Here is a 19409-nt window from a genome sequence, read left to right as displayed (position 1 = left end):
TCAGGCGTTCACAACGTCTGAAGTTGCTGGAGGGGGTGGCACACCTTGTGGTGCATCAAGGACATAATTCTTCCATGCAGCAATGAGGATAATCCTCAAGTTACGGACCCAGTCCATGTAGTTGCTACCATCATCTTTCAAGTTAGCTTTCTCTAGGAACGCATTCAAATTCAGGGGAACGGTAGCACGGGCCATTGATCTACAACATAGATATCCAAATACTATCAGGACTAAGTTCATGATAAATTAAGTTCAATTAATCAAATTACTTAAGAACTCCCACTTAGATAGACATCCCTCAAGTCATCTAAATGATACGTGATCCAAACCAACTAAACCATGTCCGATCATCATGTGAGATGGAGTAGTCATCAATGGTGAACATCTCTATGTTGATCATATCTACTATATGATTCATGTCCAAACTTTCGGTCTCCAGTGTTCCGAGGCCATGTCTGTACATGCTAGGCTCGTCAAGTTTAACTCGAGTATTATGCATGTGCAAAACTATCTTGCACCCGTTGTATGTGAACATAGAGCCTATCACACCCGATCATCACGTGGTGTCTCAGCACGACGAACTGTCGCAACGGTGCATACTCAGGGAGAACACTTATACCTTGAAATTTAGTTAAGGGATCATCTTATAATGCTACCATCGTACTAAGCAAAATAAGATGCATAAAGATAAACATCACATGTAATCAAAATATGTGACATGATATGGCCATCATCATATTGTGCTTTTGATCTCCATCTCCAAAGCATCGCCATGATCTCCATTGTCACCGGCTCGACACCTTGATCTCCATCGTTACGTCGTGGTCGTCTCGCCAACTATTGCTTCTGCAATTATTGCTATGATAAAATAAAGCAATTACATGGCGTTTGCATTTCATACAATAAAGAGACAACCATAAGGCTCCTGTCGGTTGCCGATAACTTTTACAAAACATGATCATCTCATACAATAACGTATATCACATCATGTCTTGACCATATCACATCACAACATGCCCTGTAAACAAGTTAGACGTCCTCTACTTTGTTGTTGCAAGTTTTATGTGGCTTCTACGGGCTTCTAGCAAGAACCGTTCTTACCTATGGCACAAAAACCACAATGGTGATTTATCAAGTTTGCTGTTTTAACCTTCAACAAGGACCAGCCACAATCAAATTTGATTCAACCAAAGTAGGAGAAACAAACACCCGCCAGTCACCTTTATGTAAAACTAGTTGCATGTCTATCGGTGGAACCGGTCTCATTAACGTGGTCATGTAAGGTTGGTCCGGGCCGCTTCATCCAACAATACCGCCGAATCAAAATAAGACATTGGTGGTAAGCAGTATGACAATCACCGCCCACAACTCTTTGTGTTCTACTCGTGCATATCATCTAAGCATAGACCTAGCTCGAATGTCACTGTTGGGAAACGTAGCATGCAATTTTAAAAAAATTCCTACGCTCAAGCAAGATCTATCTAGGAGATGCATAGCAACGAGAGGGGGAGAGTGTGTCTACATACCCTCATAGACCAAAAGCGGAAGCGTTTGACAACATTCGGTCACCAAATCACATAACTCATATAATACAAAATTGTCATCAAACGTTAAGTGTGCAGACCCTATGGATTCGAGAACTATGTAGACATGACCGAGACACCTCTCTAGTCAATAACCAATAGCGGAACCTAGATGCTCATATTGGCTCCCACATATTCTACAAAGATCTTTATCGGTCGAATCATTATGACAACATACGTTATTCCCTTTGTCATCGGTATGTTACTTGCCCGAGATTCAATCGTTGGTATCTTCATACCTAGTTCAATCTCGTTACCGTCAAGTCTCTTTACTCGTTCCGTAATACATCATCCTGCAACTAACTCATTAGTCACTTTGCTTGCAAGGCTTCTTATGATGTGTATTACCGAGAGGGCCCAGAGATACCTCTCCGTTACTCTGAGTGACAAATCCTAATCTCGATCTATGCCAACCCAGCAAACACCTTTGAAGATACCTATATATCATCTTTATAATCACCCAGTTACGTTCTGATGTTTGATAGCACACAAGGTATTCCTCCGGTATCCGGGAGTTGCATAATCTCATAGTCGAAGGAATATGTATTTGACATGAAGAAAGCAATAGCAATAAAACTGAACGATCATAATGCTAAGTGATACATCCATTTTGCATCATGCTTTTATATCAATATTTATTACATTATGGCCTGTTACTACACATTATGTCACAATACTTATGCCTCTTCTCTCTTATTTTATGAGGTTTACATGAAGCGAGAGAATGCCGGCAGCTGGAATTCTAGGCTGGAAAAGGAGCAAATATTAGAGACCTATTCTGCACAACGCCAAAAGTCCTGAAACTCCACGGAAGTCAGCTGTTGAATATATTAAAAATATTGGACGAAGAAAGCACCAGAGGGGGCCACCCACCAGCCACGAGGGTGGAGGGCACGCCCACCCTCCTGGGCGCGCCCCTGCCTCGTGGGCCACTTGGCAGGCCCCCGACGTCCATCTTCTGCTATATGGTGTCTTTTGACCTAGAAAAATCATAAGAAAGCTTTCGGGGCGAAGCGTCGCCGTCTCAAGCGGAACCTGGGCAGGACCAATCTAGGGCTCCGGCGGAGCTGTTCTGCCGAGAAAACATCCCTCTGGGAGGGGGAAATTGTCGCCATCGTCATCACCATCGATCCTCTCATCGAGAGGGGGTCAATCTCCATCAACATCTTCACCAGCACCATCTCCTCTCAAACCCTAGTTCATCTCTTGTATCCGATCTTTGTCTCAAAACCTCAGATTGGTACCTGTGGGTTGCTAATAGTGTTGATTACTCCTTGTAGTTGATGCTAGTTGGTTTATTCGGTGGAAGATCATATGTTTAGATCCTTTATGCTTATTAATACCCCTATTATTATGAACATGAATATGATTCGTGAGTAGTTACATTTGTTCCTGAGGACATGGGAGAAGTCTTGTTATAAGTAATCATGTGAATTTTGTATTCGTTCAATATTTTGATGAGATGTATGTTGTCTCTCCTCTAGTGGTGTTATGTGAACGTCGACTAGATGACACTTCACCATGAATTGGGCCTAGGGGAAGGCATTGGGAAGTAATAAGTAGATGATTGGTTGCTAGAGTGACAGAATCTTAAACCCTAGTTTATGTGTTGCTTTGTAAGGGGCTGATTTGGATCCATATGTTACATGCTATGGCTAGGTTTACCTTAATTCTTATTTCGTAGTTGCAGATGCTTGCAAGAGGGGTTAATCATAAGTGGGATGCTTGTCCAAGGAATGGCATTACCCAAGCACCGGTCCACCCCGATATCAAATTATCAAAGTAACGAATGCGAATCACATGAGCATGATGAAAACTAGCTTGACAGTAATTCCCATGTGTCCTCGGGAGTGCTTTGATTTGCATAAGAGTTTGTCCAAGCTTGTCCTTTGCTAAAAAAGGATTGGGCCACCTTGCTGCACCTTGTTTATTACTGTTACTTGTTACCCGTTACGAATTACCTTATTTTCAGTGCTTGAGAATACCTTACTGAAAACTGCTTGTCATTTCCTTCTACTCCTCGTTGGGTTCGACACCCTTACTTATCGAAAGGACTATGATATATCCCCTATACTTGTGGGTCATCACTAAGCAAACGAATGGGTCTTGTCCATCACATCATTCTCCTAATGATGTGATCCCGTTTATCAAATGACAACACATGTCTATGGTTAGAAAACTTAACCATCTTTGATCAACAAGCTAGTCTAGTAGAGGCTTACTAGGGACATGGTATTTTGTCTATGTATCCACACATGTATCAAGTTTACAGTTAATACAATTCTAGCATGAATAATAAACATTTATCATGAAATAAGGAAATATAAAATAGCAACTTTATTATTGCCTCTAGGGCATATTTCCTTCACCTTGAACTTCTCAAATTTTTTGACTTGTGTTTCATTAAGTAAATATACCCATATCTACTCAAACCACCTATGAAGATAAGAAAATAATGATATCCACCGCATGCTTCAACACTCATCGGACTGCATACATCGGTTTGTTTTATTTCTAATAAGTCACTAGCTCACTCCATTGTTCCAGAGAGCAGAGTTTTAGTCATCTTGCCCATGAGGCATGGTTCACATGTCTCAAATGATTCATAATCAAGAGATTCCAAAAGTCCATCAACATGGAGTTTCTTCATGGGCTTTACACAAATATGACCTAAGCGGCAAGTGCCACAAATATGTTGTACTATGATTATGAACTTTGCATCTTTTGGAATCAATATTATGAATATGTGTATCACTACAATCGAGATTCAACAAGAATAAACCATTCACCAGAGGTGCATGACCATAAAAGATATTACTCATATAAATAGAACTACCATTATTCTCTAACTTAAATGAATAACCATCTCACAATAAACAAGATCCAGATATAATGTTCATGCTCAACGCAGGCACAAAATAACAATTATTTAGGTTTAAAACTAACCCCGAAGGTAGATGTAGAGGTAGCGTGCCGACGGCGATCACATCAACCTTGAAACCATTTTCGACGCGCATCGTCACCTTGTCCTTAGCCAGTATTCGTTTATTCCGTAGCTCCTGTTTCGAGTTACAAATATTAGCAACCGAACCAGTATCAAATACCCAGGCGCTACTACGAGCACTAGTAACGTACACATCGCTAACATATATATCAAATATACCTTTGTTGACGTTGCTAGCCTTCTTATCTGCCAAGTACTTGGGGCAATTCCGCTCCTAGTGACCATTCCCCTTGCAGTAGAAGCACTCAATATCAGGTTTGGGTCCAGCCTTGGGTTTCTTCATGGGAGCGGCAACTGTCTTGCCATTCTTTTTGAAGTTCCCTTTCTTTCCCTTGCCTTTCTTGAAACTAGTGGTCTTTCTAACCATCAATACTTGTTTCTCCTTCTTGATTTCTACCTTCGTGGCCTTAAGCATCGCGAAGAGATCGAGAATCATTTTCTCCATCCCTTGCTTATTATAGTTCATCACAAAGCCCTTATAGCTTGGTGGCAGTGACTGGAGAAATTTGTCAATGACCGTGTCATCTGGAAGATTAACTCCCAACTGAGTCAAGCGGTTGTGAAACTCGGACGTTCTGAGTATATGCTCACTAATAGAACTGTTCTCCTCCATCTTGTAGCTAAAGAACTTGTTGGAGGTGTCATACCTCTCCCAGGAATGAGCTTGAAATACCAATTTCAGCTCCTGGAACATCTCATATGCTCCATGGTGATCGAAATGACTTTGGAGCCCCGGTTCTAAGCCATAAAGCATGGCGCATTAAACTATCGAGTAGTCATCAAAACGTGTCTGCCAGATGTTCACAATATCCACAGACGATGCTGGAGGGGGTGCGGCACCTAGCGGTGCATCAAGAACATAAGCCTTTTGTGCAGCAACGAGGATAATCCTCAAGTTACGGACCCAGTCCGCATAGTTGCTTCCATCATCTTTCAACTTAGCTTTCTCTAGGAACGCATTAAAATTCAGGGGAACTGCATGGCGGGCCATTGATCTACAACACAAATTTTGCAAAGATAATTAAGACTAAGTTCATGATAATTCTAATGAACTCACACTTAAATCAACATCCCTCAAGTTGTCTAAGTGATACATGATCCAAATAAACTAACCCATGTCCGATCATCACACGAGATGGGGTAGTCATCAAGGATGGACATCTCCATGTTGATCATATCTACTATATGACTCATGTTCGACCTTTAGGTCTCCTGTGTTTCGAGGCCATGTCTGTACATGCTATGCTCGTCAAGTTTAACCCAAGTATTTTGCATGTGTAAAACTGACTTACACCCGTTGTATGCGAACGTAGAGTCTATCACACCCGAGCATCACGAGGTGCTTCGAAACGACAAACTTTTGCAACGGTGCATAACTAGGGAGAACACAATTTCTTGAAATTAAGTGAAGAGATCATCTTATAATGCTACTGTCGTCCTAAACAAAATAATATGCATAAAAAGATAAACATCACATGTAATCAATATGTGACATGGTATGACCATTATCATCTCGTGCCTTTGATCTCCATCTCCAAAGCACTGGCATGATCTCCATCGTCACCGTCATGACACCATGATCTCCATCATCATGTTGTCGTGTGGTCGTCTCGCCAACTATTGCTTCTACAACTATTGTTAACGCATATCGATAAAGTAAAGCAATTACATGACGATTAATAAATTAAAGACAACCCTATGCCTCCTGGCGGTTGCCGAACTCATCAACATGCAAGTCGTGAACCTATTACAAAACGTGATCATCTCATACATCAACTTATATCACATCACGTTTTTTACCATACCACATCACAACATGCCCTGCAAAAACAAGTTAGACGTCCTCTACTTTGTTGTTGCAAATTTTACGTGGCTGTTATGGGCAACAAGCAAGAACCGTTCTTACCTATGGAAAGCAACAACGATGATAATCAAGTTGCATTTTAACCTTCTACAAGGTCCGCATTCGTCAAATTAGATTCAACTAAAGTAGGAGAGACAGACACCCGCTAGCCACCTTATGCAAAACAAGTTGCATGTCAGTCGGTGAAACTGGTCTCATGTGCGAGGACATGTAAAGTTGGTACGAGCCCTTTCATCCCGCAATACCGCCGAATCCAAATAAGACAAGAGAGGTAAGCAAAATTTGAGTATCAATGCCCACAACTCTTTGTGTTCTACTCGTGCATATACATCTACACATACACCTAACTCTGATACCATTGTTGGGGGAATGAAGCATGAAAATCAAAAAAATCCTACAAACATCCAAGATCTATCTAGAAAAAGTATAGCAAAGAGAGGGGAACACCCCAAGCTCTGATACCACTATTCATGCTAGATTTCACTTTTTTTCTCAATGTGCATTCGAAGTTTGGACTTGAAAATTTTAGAGGTTGTAGTCACATTCCTTGTGAACACTTGCAATTCTTCCATAATTTTTGAAATATTTAAAATTGATGTTTTGAAATTGGAGCATGGGGAGCACCTGATATTTCGTCGCCTTCGCTAGTTTTCTTCACAGAGAGAACATCGCCGTTGTTCCCCCACATCCCGACCGTGGCTCCATACCTCTCGCCGCTCCTTTCCCATTCCTACGCAGCTCCTCCACGCTGTACTCGCAGCGCCTCAGCCAGCGATCAACCATAGCTCACCTCCTCCTCAAGCCCCTGATCATACTACAGCCGTCGCCGCCGCCAGCTCTATTCCAAGCCCGGCCGCCCCAATCCGGCTGTGACTGTGGGATCTGATTTGTATTAGTTGTGGCTAAGATTGGAATTCTTTGCTTGCCATGGTGATTGTAGATGGAGGTGTGCCGGTTGGTGATGAGCATTTCTATGCTTCACAACTTTTCATGAAAAAGAATATCGTGATGTATTCAGTTGTTTAGTGGAGGATGGTGCTGCTGTGAGGCTCGAGTGGCTTAGAAGACGTGGGAGGTGATGAAGAATAACTAGCGAGCAACTTAGATGTGTTATTTGCTTTGAACTAATTGTTTACTTCGGGCATCTGTAGTGTTGCATGGATTATTTGCTGTCAACTCGTGTTAGTGTCATAAACTATTTGATGTCAACTGAACAGGGCGATTTGGTGCCCGAGCCCAGCTGCTCCGATATCCCCGCGTCCATATCTGGCTTGGGATCCAAATAAATCGGTCTGACACACCTGACAATCGTAAAGAAAAGACAGTGTACGAAGGAAATACAGCACGGAACAGTGGTGAATTCGTGGGGCCAATTCGTATCGTTGGGACGGTGGACGAGCGCTACCGTCCTGGTCCGTGGATCAGAAAGTTGCAATTCTTACCGAGCCACAGATCAGATAACGACGGAAAAGCTAGGCCGTTTGTCGCATGTTTCCTCTCAAGAACAGCTTCGTCCCCCTTTCGTCTACGAGTGAGCTGCTCGTGGCGGCGGCGCTAATTTCGGCCACCCGCGGCCAAGGAAAATGGAGGACGCTGGTGTGGAGTTTCTTCTGGACGCTGTCGACAGGTTAGTTTCTATAGATCTGGGTATTTCGTGGGATTTGTTTTGCATTCTGCCAGACCTGAATCAAGTAGATAACAATGTGGCCTGGCTGTCATCCATTGCCATTCTTCTCTCAGGTTCCCGCCGCGGGAGGAGTACGCGGACAACATTGAACATAGATCCGGTTCCTCTGGTCTTGTTGCCCACAAGAGAAACCAATCGTGGAGACCCTGAAGACTCAAATGTCGGGTCTGGCTGCGGGCAATGGCTCGGCGACGATGGAGCTGACAAAGCACGAGACGGAGTTCGCCGACGTTCAGATTCATCTCCGACCATGTCAGCGCAGTCAACTGACAAAGTCAACCCACAGGCCCCAAGTTGGAAAAAAAAGGTCTGAACATGAAGCCCATCCGACCGTTTTTCGATCCATTTTAATATACAAAATCCAAGCAAAATCATTTACAAACTGAGAATATGATATAGATAGGTTAGTCATTGGCAGCTGATCCTTACTGGCCAATCGGCAGAAAGTTCTGTGCTATTACTTTTGAGATTCTAGTGTGCTGAATTTATAATATGTTTGCAAAAAAATTCAGGTTGTGGCTGGGTAGTGCACCGACAAACCGAACAACGTGACCGTCTCGCATTAGTACTCTTTAGCGGTCAATTCGCAAATAGGCGGAGGAACTGACAAAGAGTGTCGTACGACCAGCACTTGGCCTGAGTTTTGATTCACTTGGTGAGGCATATGACTTTTACAGCCTACATTGCTCACTTGCATTTACAGAAAAAAATATATTTGTTCTTGGTTGGTAACTACTCCTATTTGATTTGGCATTGAACAGATAAAACCTGAAAACTACTTTGACAATTGAAGATTTTTGGCATCCGGTTGCCGGGAGCCAGGTGGCTTCTTGTTACATGAATGTAAGCATTAAAAACAAAAAAAAACTTTAGCTATAAATTTATGGATGATGGGTGTACATTAAAAATAACATGATTGAATTTCATGTGGTGATACTATCAACACAAATCGAAGCACTGTGAGCAGCTCAGAGCCTAATTGTTGCTGGCAGACAGAACCAAGGTGCGGCAGAAGCAAACGAAGAGGACCAGCCTGGACCAGGAACTTCTAATGGTGCAGGACATCAAAACGGGAAAACTATAATGGAAGAAATCTCAGATTCCTTGAGCAGCGATAGTGATGGCAATGGCGGTGATCCAAACGATAGCATTATCAGAGAGTAGAAGACAGAGGTTTGCCATGCAAATTTAGTGGTTTTGCTTCTTGTAATTGTTGTGCTGACATTTAACGTTTATACAAACTTAATAAAGGTCAACCCCTAGGGCTACAGAGTTCGCAGGGAAGCCTCCGTATTAGGAATGATGTGGAAGGTGGCCATGTCACAGGTTTGTGCTTCAAAAAATATCGTATGGCTGGTGTGGAAAACATGTTTGTGAGGAGCTGTTGAAAAGCAACATATGATTGAATAGGTGCACATGACAGGTTTTGCGCCACGGGGTATGATGAGGCTGAGGCAAAGACTGCAGTTGAGGGACGGTGGTGACCATGGAGCCGGTAGCAGCGGTGCCGCTGCCGGGGCTGATCTTACTGAAGAAAACGGTGAGCATCAAAGCAGGGAGGCACAGAGGACATGGAACGAAATGGCAGTTGTTGAGGAGCAAGCAAAGATAGACCTTGAATGTGAGGAAGCATCTTTCTTTGGTTCCTCGATTGTGGTTCTCACAATAAGAGAAAGTAAATTTGGGTTGCTAGATACTAAAAATTTGATGTTTGTTCGGTACTATACCAGTGAGGGGTGGTGCAGCAAACAGTGGTGCGTTAGGGGCTTCCAGTGGACCTCCAGACGAAGAACACTAGCAACGTGTGTGCAGCCTGGCTGCGGCAGCTCTATACTTAGTGGACAGAGCAATAGACAATTCCATTCTCGCCTGTGCACATTGCTATGTCCTTTATTGTTTTGCATGTAGCAACCGGTGCATTGCCGACAAACATGCATCTTTGATCAAGCAAGGGCTCTGCTGTCAAGGCTGGGCGTATGGAGATATTGGACGTAAGTAATTTTGCTCCATGATGGTTGATGTTTGAACTTCTGTTTTTCTGATATCTAGGTTGCTGATGAAAACAATACACTCATTTGTTGATTGTAGATGCTGCCTCTCCTGGAGGCCAAGAGAAAGGTGGAGAAACGGGAGAAGCTAGAGACGGCGTTGCTAATGACGACATTAATTGGGAAGAACTGAAGAATGAAAGCCGGGAAGCACCACCAATGACAACTCAAGAACAAATGGATACTGATAATCAATTTGCATGAAATCTTGATCATTATGCAATGGCATAGGTACACCGCCAGAAGCCAAAATTCTTTTTCCTTGAGGGGGTTGCATTTAACTGTGCCATTGTTGCTGGAAAAAAATGTTTTTTCATCTTTCAGAGCTGGACGTTGAATTGATGAAGATCACATAGATTCGATGTGGCATCGAAGGTGCCAACAAATTACATGGGAGAGCAAGTTGCATCAGGGGGAGAGTCCGATACAATTGATGAAGATCACATAGATTCGATGCTGGCCTCCTTGAACATGTGCATTCCCCGGATTGCGTGGACTGGAGGTATGTTTCAGTGGTGAAGACAGCTACCTTTTTGTATGAAACAACTGGAATAATATTTATGGGGTATTGGGGTTGTGGGTACTTTATGAAATTTTGTATTCATGTTAGTAAATAATACTGATCGGTAACCATGTGTTTTTTGGATTAAACAGCAATGATGGTGGTTGGGAGTGGCAGGCCTGGAGACGACGTGGACGAAGATCCTCCGTGCAATGGTGTGATACTGCTTGGCTGGCATAGTGAAGACCGTGAAGCAGAAGCTGAGTCTAGCAGCGAAGGTGTCCGTGCTAACCAGAAGCGGAAAATCCTGTCGCCGCTTTGTGGATGTGGTTACAAACTGTCGGCCTGGACTGTTTCATCGAGATGATGAAGGTATTCGTCCTTCCTAGGCAGGCAGAATTGCTGTAACTATGATCCGGTGCCCAGCTGCTAAACATTGTATTAAGTGAAAAAATTGGCCTCAGATAGCGGAAAAAAATAGAGCTCTTGGGATGCAGTACAAAATAGACAGCATGACAACCTGAAGTTGGGCATTCATTAAATCCGCGCGCGCGGCAACAAACACAACGGCGGCTAATTGAATTCAGAATTTGATCAAAAAACCATGTCCATCTGCATGGCATCTTTTGCTTGAGACAGTGCCATTTGGAAGCGTTGCTCGCTTGAGACAAGTGCATGAGAGCCCTTGCATTTTGCTGTTCGAGAATCATGGTGAGCTCATCAGTTACCTGCGTTGAGGATAAAACAAAAAAAATTAGGGAAAAATAGAAGGACAGGGTGTAATGTGGGCGTTCGTAGGTTCAGCATTATACATACGAGATGTGGGTACTGCCGTCGTAAATACTTGACAAAATCAAGTGGTTCTCGTCTTCTCGAGCTCCGAACTGCAAAACGGACAGGGGATCAGACAAAGGAGAAAGTCTTGAAACGGGAAGCGAGGATGAAGAAGCAGCAGACATGGCGGCAGAGATGCAAGCGAGCTAGCACTACGGCAATGGGTATATTTTTCTCTTCAGTTCGATGTTGGACGGGTGGCTGGTGGACTCATTTTGGTTGCCGTCTGTGCGTCCAGCGGCATGCATGGCTCAGCCCGGCTCAGAGAAGGGAGTGAGCCGTCCAACGGCTGCCTGTTCTGCGCGTACAGGTGCACGGCGCTGTCGCATTCATTGCGCACCTAAGCTTGACTAGAAAAAAGTGATATACGGTTTGGAAATACATCTGTTGGCACGGATCCACATGCTAGCTCGCGGTGTAGATTTCAGGAGCATCTAAGCCCGGGCTCAGAAACGAATATTCGATGTCAACTCGCATTGTTGTCATGAACTATTTGCTCTGAACTTTTATTGTTGCCATGAATTATCTGGTTTGATTATTGTTTGTGGTGAATTATTTGTTACTCAGACTGTAATGCGATGAACCATATGTTTTGACTACTACACAACCATTTGGTTGACAAGTGCGGTCTTAAGTCAACCTGCAACATGCACACCAAAGAAGCATCAACACTTTTTTTTTTATGTACTTCATTGTGAAGAAACCAATCTCAAAGCACTCGGAAAGAACTAGGAAGCCTTAAATCACATAGACCAGACGATATATAGCTAGCATAAGTCATGGGTGCTGTTTGGTTGTTTACTCATCAACTGTATTCTGCCCACCATATAACCACATCTTAAGCCTGCGTTCGGGACAGGAACATGAACCAACAGAGAAACTTCTGTGTCACCATTCTAACACAATCCGTCGTAGTCTAGGTGGTTAGGATACTCGGCTCTCACCCGAGAGACCCGGGTTCAAGTCCCGGCGACGGAATAATTTTTGCGGTTTTTTCTGTTTTCGTTTCTTACAACGTCGAAAAGCAACAGCACTGCAGACATTTTTTTTGCATGTAGCATATCGTCAACAATTTCTACCGGAAGCAAGAGTGGCACGGCCCTCGCCTCCCACCCCTCGCCTATTTATTGGCCGGCTTCGGTGCCCGGCAATTCAACCGCTCAGTTGGACGCCTCCCACAGGTATCTCGATTTCACGATTGATTCATTCATATCACATGCTTTCCCTTCATTCATCTTTACACGAGCATTTCCAGATTCCCACGCGAAAACTCCCCACTGCACCCGCTTGATACCTGCGAAAATGCGCCTTGTTGATTGTTTGATCCTGGTTCGTGACCCAAATGCATGGCAATGGCGTGAGAGGAACACGAATCCCCGTCGCCGGTGATGTATGTCGATCTCAGCCTGGTTTGGTTTGGTCCTCGGGTGTTCCGATTGGGAAGAGGTAGAGAGATAGAGTATATTGATTAGTAGGAAGAAATCGATCAATCGATCGACCGGTCGGCCACCGCGTTCCTCGGCGTGCTCTCCTTCGTCCTCGCTCAAGAAGGTACAATTATATTAGCTACCTCCGTCGCTACCACGTTGCGATGCGTGCATGCTAATGATCGATGCCCCTGTCGATCGCAGCCGCCGTACGGGACGCCGATCAGGGGCGCGGACGTGGTCGTCTGCCGGTTCCCGCCGGACCCGACGGTGGCGCTGGGCGCCCTGTCAGCGCTCGCCGCCGCGTGCTGCGCCGGGGTCGGCGCCGTCTCCGTCTTCTTCCCCTACGACGTACGGCAGGTCCATCCCCAGGAAGGCCCTCTTCGACTACACCATGCTCCACGTCAATCAAATCCACCAAGCACCGCGTTGTACTGTTTTTTTTTTAAATCTAGTGGCGTTACGGTGGCCGGGATAGGGATAACGACGTGGGCGACGGCGACGGAGGCCATGCACCACGTCCGGAACGTGCACCGCGACCTCGGGTACGCCTGCCCAACGGCCGAGACCGGGCTGCTCGGCGCACCGCGTTCCTCAACCTCGACGCCTCGCTCTTCTAGCTCGTGTGCCTCATGCTCGTCGGCAACGTCAGGAGGACTACTTCGACGGCCGGGACGAGATCGGCGCGCGGAGAAATAAACCTCAGTGTTCATAACATGCGGCATCCACGTACACATTGGGCGTGTTTGGTTGCCTGCATATGGCCCTGTTAGACTATGTATAGCTTCTGTACCTATGTACGTATTGTAACAGAACCATTATATATAATGAGATAAGCCACCCCTAGAGGGTTGTGCTGGTTCCCAAAACTTATTGTCTTACATGGTATCACGCTAGGTTACGATCGCTTCCGCTTCTAAACCCTAATACCCGCACCGCCGCCGCAGCTGCCGCCGCCTTCACCGCCGCCGCTGCGCCACCGATCGCGCGGCCGCCATGTCGAGCGCCGCCACCACCGGTTCCACTGCTGCGGGCTTCCTCCCGGCCTCTCTTGCGGCTCTGCTCAACCTCTCGCTCGATGCCGTCTCCGTTCCCGCTCCGATCGGGACAAGGAGCATCGGCTCCGTCTTCTCCACGCCGCCGGCGCCCTCGCTCGGGCGTGATCTCGTGGTCCACATCGCGGCGCCGCCGTCCGCTGCGGACTCCGCAGGCGTCGTCCCGCCGCTCCTGCCGCAAGCGGATCACACCGCCCCGCTGGCGGGGTTGGCGGCGTCCGCCCCGGCTGCGGGCCTTGCGGCGTCCGCACCGGCCGTGAGCTTTGCGGCGCCCGCCCTGGCTGCGGTCCCGCCTCCTCCCGCATCGGCTTCGGTGCCTCCGGCTGCCTCCATGGTGTTTGCACCCCAGGCAGCCTCCTCGATGGGATCGTCTTCGCCGCCGCCGTTTCACTTCGGTCATCTCATCACCATCAAGCTCTCCGCCGACAACTACATCTTGTGGCGTGCGCAGGTTCTCCCGCTCTTGGGGAGTCACTACCTGCTAGGCTACATCGACGGATCGCTTCCCTGCCCACCCGCGCTGGTAGACAGCGTGCACGGTCCGGTCTACAATCCGGCCCATCGCGTCTGGACGGGGCAGGACCAGGCGAACCTCTCCTCCATCCAGGGGTCGCTCTCGCCGGCAGTTGCCGGCCTTGTTGTCTTCGCGAAGACGTCTCATGAGGCCTGGACCATCCTTGAGCGCACCTTTGCAGCGCAGTCCCAGGCTCGTGTCTCTGCACTCCGTCGTCAGCTTGGAGAGTGTCAGAAGCTTGACTCCACTGCCACTGAGTTCTACAACAAGGTCAAGGGCCTCGCCGACACATTGGCCTCCATTGGACAGCCCCTAACCGACTCCGAGTTCAACTCGTTTATTGTCAATGGTCTTGATGAGGAGTATGATGCCTTAGTCGAGATCATCAACGAGCGGGGCAACTCGACACCCATGCTGGCACACGAGGTTTTCTCTCGGCTCCTTCTCACTAAGCAACGGGTCGAGACTCGCCGCACCAGGGGCACTGGCTCCCTCTCGGCCAACGCCGCCACCAAGGGTGGCCGCTCTTCTTCATCACCCCGGTCTCCCTTGGGGCTGCCACCGTCGCCCGCCTCGGCCCCCCCACCTACTGCGACCTTACCGGGGGCTGGTGGTCCACGTGTGTGCCAGCTTTGTGGCCGCGATGGGCACTGGGCCTCCAAGTGTCATAAGCGCTTCCAGCGAAGCTTCCTTGGTCTTGGCAATGACGGCAAAGATACACGCAACAATGCCCGTCAGGTCGCCATGGCTGATCGTCCCGCGCCGCAGAAGCAATAGGGACACACTCAGTCCTACTCCATCGATCCACACTGGTACATGGACTCTGGGGCGACAGAGCATCTGACCAGCGAGATGGGGAAGCTTCACACTCGTGAACCCTATCATGGCTCCGACAAGATCCACACCGCCAATGGAGCAGGTATGCACATCTCTCATATTGGTCAAGCATCTCTTCTCACTAGACATGCCAATAGGAGTCTTCAGCTTCGCAATGTTCTTCGAGTTCCATCTGTGACCCGTAATCTTCTTTCAGTTCCTAAACTCACACGTGATAATAATGTGCTTTGTGAATTTCACCCTTTTGATCTTTTTATTAAGGATCGGGGCACGAGGGACATTCTTCTTAGTGGGCGGTTGTGCCAGGGCCTCTACCGTCTGGAGCATCCTGGCGTCGCCCGTGTTTTCAGTGGAGTTCGGGTCTCTCCGTCACAGTGGCATGCTCGTCTTGGTCACCCGGCCACACCTATTGTCCGTCATATTTTGCGTCGTCATGAGCTTCCTAGTTTGTCTAGTAATAAAGATGTAGCAGTGTGTGATGCTTGTCAGCAGGGGAAGAGTCATCAACTTCCTTTTTCGGAGTCCAGTCGTGAGGTGAAACATCCTTTAGAACTTGTGTTTTCAGATGTATGGGGTCCTGCTCAGACTTCTGTCAGTGGTCATACTTACTATATCAGTTTCGTTGATGCTTATAGTCGCTTTACCTGGCTTTACCTTATTAAACGCAAATCTGATGTGTTTGATATTTTTGTTCAGTTTCAAAAACATGTTGAACGTCTTCTCAAGCACAAAATTGTTCATGTCCAGTTGGACTGGGGGGGCGAGTATCGCAACCTCAACTCCTTCTTTCAGTCGCTTGGGATAGCTCATCGTTTAGCATGTCCACATACACATCAGCAGAATGGTTCAGTCGAACGTAAGCATCGTCATATTGTTGAAGCTGGTCTTACTCTTTTGGCCCATGCATCTGTTCCGTTTCGGTTTTGGAGTGATGCTTCCACCACTGCATGCTTTCTCATCAACCGTACTCCCACTCGTGTTTTAAACATGAAGACTCCCATTGAGGTTCTCCTTAATGAACAACCTGATTATACCTTTTTCAAGGTATGTGGGTGTGCTTGCTGGCCGCATCTTCGTCCATATAATAAGCGCAAGCTTGAGTTTCGTTCTAAGAAGTGTGTTTTTCTTGGCTATAGCTCTCTTCATAAAGGTTACAAATGTCTTCATGTTCCCACTAATCGTGTCTATATATCTCGGGACGTCGTGTTTGATGAGCATGTTTTTCCCTTTGCCAAACTTCCTGTGTCCACTGTCGAACCACCATCTCTGCATTCATCCTCTGTTGCTTCTGACCAATTTGATGATGTTGCATACTCTCCTTTGCTGTTACCTAACCATGGTGCAGGAACCGGACGTGGGGCTCGTTTGGAGCTTTTGGAGGATTCACCATCATCATCACCGCCTTCTGATGGGCACGTTGATCGCCCTATGTTGCATGGCATCGATTTGCGTGCCCATGCATGGTCACCCGAAGAGCCCGTCGCGCCGAGCATCTCCACTGCTCAGTCCGTTACGCCAGCGACCGCCGAGTCTCCAGCGGCTCGGCCCTCTTCGCCAGCGGCCGCCGAGTCTTCAGCGGCTCGGCCTGTCACGCCGTCTTCGCCCGCGGCTCGGCCCGTCACGCCGTCTTCGCCTGCAGCTCGGGTCCGCGACACTGTCCTCACGTCGCCTTCATCCGCGGATCGGCCCGCGACATCGGCCGCGCCACGGCCCACTATGCCGGGCTCGCCATCGGCCCGGTCTGTGACGCCGGCGTCGCCAGCTGCTTCGTCCGCTCTGCCGGTTTCGCCGGTGGGCCGACCTTCTTCGCCTACCAAGCCCGAGGCTACTGTGTCTGGCTCCTCGTCACCGGCTGACTCGTCAACATCGCCGTCCTCCAGCCCGTTGCAGGCTGCTCCGTCGACCTCGGTGGTTCCTGTGTCCCGACCACATACACGCAGTCGCAGTGGCATTTTCAAACCTAAGGAACGTAAGGATGGTACGGTTGCTTGGTTGGCTGCTTGTTTGGCTGCTGCTGTTGCGGATCCATCTTCTGAGCCTCGCTCATATCAGGCTGCCCTGCGCATTCCACATTGGCGAGAGGCTATGGAGCAGGAGTTTCATGCTCTCCTTCGTAACAAGACATGGACTCTCGTTCCTCCACCACCACGGGTAAATATTATTGACTCAAAATGGGTATTCAAAGTGAAGAAGCATTCGGATGGATCTATTGAGTGTTACAAAGCGCGACTTGTTGCTCGCGGTTTTCGGCAGCGCCATGGTCTTGACTATGAGGACACCTTCAGTCCTGTCGTCAAGCCTACCACTATTCGGCTTCTTCTCTCCATTGCTGTTTTTCGTGGTTGGTCACTTCGTCAACTTGATGTGCAGAATGCTTTTCTACATGGTTTTTTGGAGGAAGAGGTTTATATGAAACAGCCGCCTGGTTTCTCTGATCCTGATCGTCCTGACTATATCTGTCGTCTCTCCAAAGCACTATATGGTTTGAAGCAAGCTCCTCGTGCCTGGCATGCCCGCCTTGCCTCTGCCCTTCGTGCTCATGGGTTTGTGCCGTCCACTGCTGACACTTCATTATTTCTTCTACAGAAGCCAGAAGTCACTATGTATCTTTTGGTATATGTCGATGATATTATCCTTGTCAGCTCTTCTCAGTATGCTGCTGATGCTCTTGTCTGCTCTCTTGGTGCTGATTTTGCGGTCAAAGATCTTGGGAAGCTTCACTACTTTCTTGGAGTTGAGGTCACTTCTCGTGCTACTGGTCTTGTTCTTACGCAGAAGAAGTACTCCTTGGAGTTGTTACAAAGAGCGGGCATGCTGAAGTGCAAACCGACCACCACACCCATGTCGTCTACTGACAAGATAACAACTGTTGATGGTGAGCTTTTGTCTCCTGCGGATGCCACAGAGTACAGGAGCATTGTTGGTGGACTTCAGTACTTGACGATCACGAGACCAGATATCTCTTATGCTGTTAACAGGGTTTGTCAGTATCTTCAGGCTCCCAGAGATACTCATTGGGCTGCTGTTAAACGCATTCTTCGTTATGTTCAGTTCACCCTGACATTTGGTATGCATATTCGGCCGACTTCCTCTCGGGTCCTTTCGGCCTTCTCTGATGCAGATTGGGCTGGTAGCCCAGATGACAGGCGATCCACGGGGGGTTATGCAGTATTCTTTGGCCCTAATTTGATCGCCTGGAGTGCTCAGAAACAGGCTACTGTGTCACGTAGCAGTACTGAAGCTGAGTACAAGGCTGTGGCTAATGCTACTGCAGAGATTATTTGGGTGCAGTCTTTGCTTCAGGAGTTGGGTTTGTCTCAACCACAGCCTCCTATTCTTTGGTGTGATAACATCGGTGCTACATACCTTTCTGCAAATCCAGTATTTCATGCCCGAACGAAACACATTGAAGTTGACTATCACTTTGTACGGGAACGTGTATCACAGAAGCAACTCCAGATCAAGTTTATCTCATCTAAGGATCAACTTGCAGACATCTTCACTAAGCCTTTACCACTGCCACAGTTTGAGGCTGGTAGGTGCAATCTTACCCTTCTCAGTTCTTTAGAAAGTGGCTAAGATTGAGGGAGGGTGTTAGACTATGTATAGCTTCTGTACCTATGTACGTATTGTAACAGAACCATTATATATAATGAGATAAGCCACCCCTAGAGGGTTGTGCTGGTTCCCAAAACTTATTGTCTTATAGGCCCATGGCCCGCGCGGGATGAAAGAGGCCCGTTTGGTTGTCTGCGTTTACTGTGCGGCCCGCATGGCACGAACCTTAAAGCACCTCCAAGCTAGGCCCAGGGGAAACGCCCGAATCGGCAGTCGCTCACGAGCCTGGCACGGGCGACGCAGGGGAGGGCGACGCGCTTCTCTCCTCATGCGACCAGGAAGATGGCGCGAGCTCGCCCGCGTCGCTGAAAAATCAGTGGGAGGATTTCGGCTCACCTCCCATTGAGTCCGCCCTATTTAGCCCCCTCCCTCATCGCCCCAACTCCCGCCACCATTCTCCCCTCAAGCTTTCCCGCCGACGCGCATCGGCACCGAC

The 19409-nt window shown here is 47.4% G+C and overlaps 1 long non-coding RNA gene and 1 other non-coding gene across 4 annotated transcripts; both read left to right on the top strand.

Annotated features, from left to right (window-relative positions):
- The first annotated feature begins 7846 nt into the window (after positions 1 to 7846).
- LOC119348098 lies at positions 7847 to 11660 on the top strand. 3 transcript variants are annotated; one of them, XR_005168738.1, is made up of 11 exons: positions 7847 to 8078; positions 8192 to 8445; positions 8651 to 8793; positions 8900 to 8981; positions 9094 to 9311; positions 9390 to 9464; positions 9549 to 9759; positions 9869 to 10129; positions 10227 to 10417; positions 10511 to 10688; positions 10841 to 11659. It is a non-coding gene; the product is annotated as an uncharacterized LOC119348098 (long non-coding RNA). The 3 variants fall into 3 exon arrangements; XR_005168739.1 differs by having other exon boundaries at positions 7848 to 8078; positions 9131 to 9311; positions 9562 to 9759; positions 10841 to 11660; XR_005168734.1 differs by having other exon boundaries at positions 7849 to 8078; positions 9562 to 9759; positions 10841 to 11658.
- A 767-nt stretch (positions 11661 to 12427) lies between these two features.
- On the top strand, positions 12428 to 12500 carry TRNAE-CUC. The gene has a single exon. It is a non-coding gene; the product is annotated as a tRNA-Glu (tRNA).
- Positions 12501 to 19409: the final 6909 nt, after the last annotated feature.

This window comes from Triticum dicoccoides, chromosome 1B (genome assembly GCF_002162155.2).
Source record: "Triticum dicoccoides isolate Atlit2015 ecotype Zavitan chromosome 1B, WEW_v2.0, whole genome shotgun sequence".
Classification (NCBI taxonomy): domain Eukaryota; kingdom Viridiplantae; phylum Streptophyta; class Magnoliopsida; order Poales; family Poaceae; genus Triticum; species Triticum dicoccoides.
Note: the sequence above shows the minus strand (reverse complement) of the source record. Positions and strands in the feature narration are given on the sequence as shown.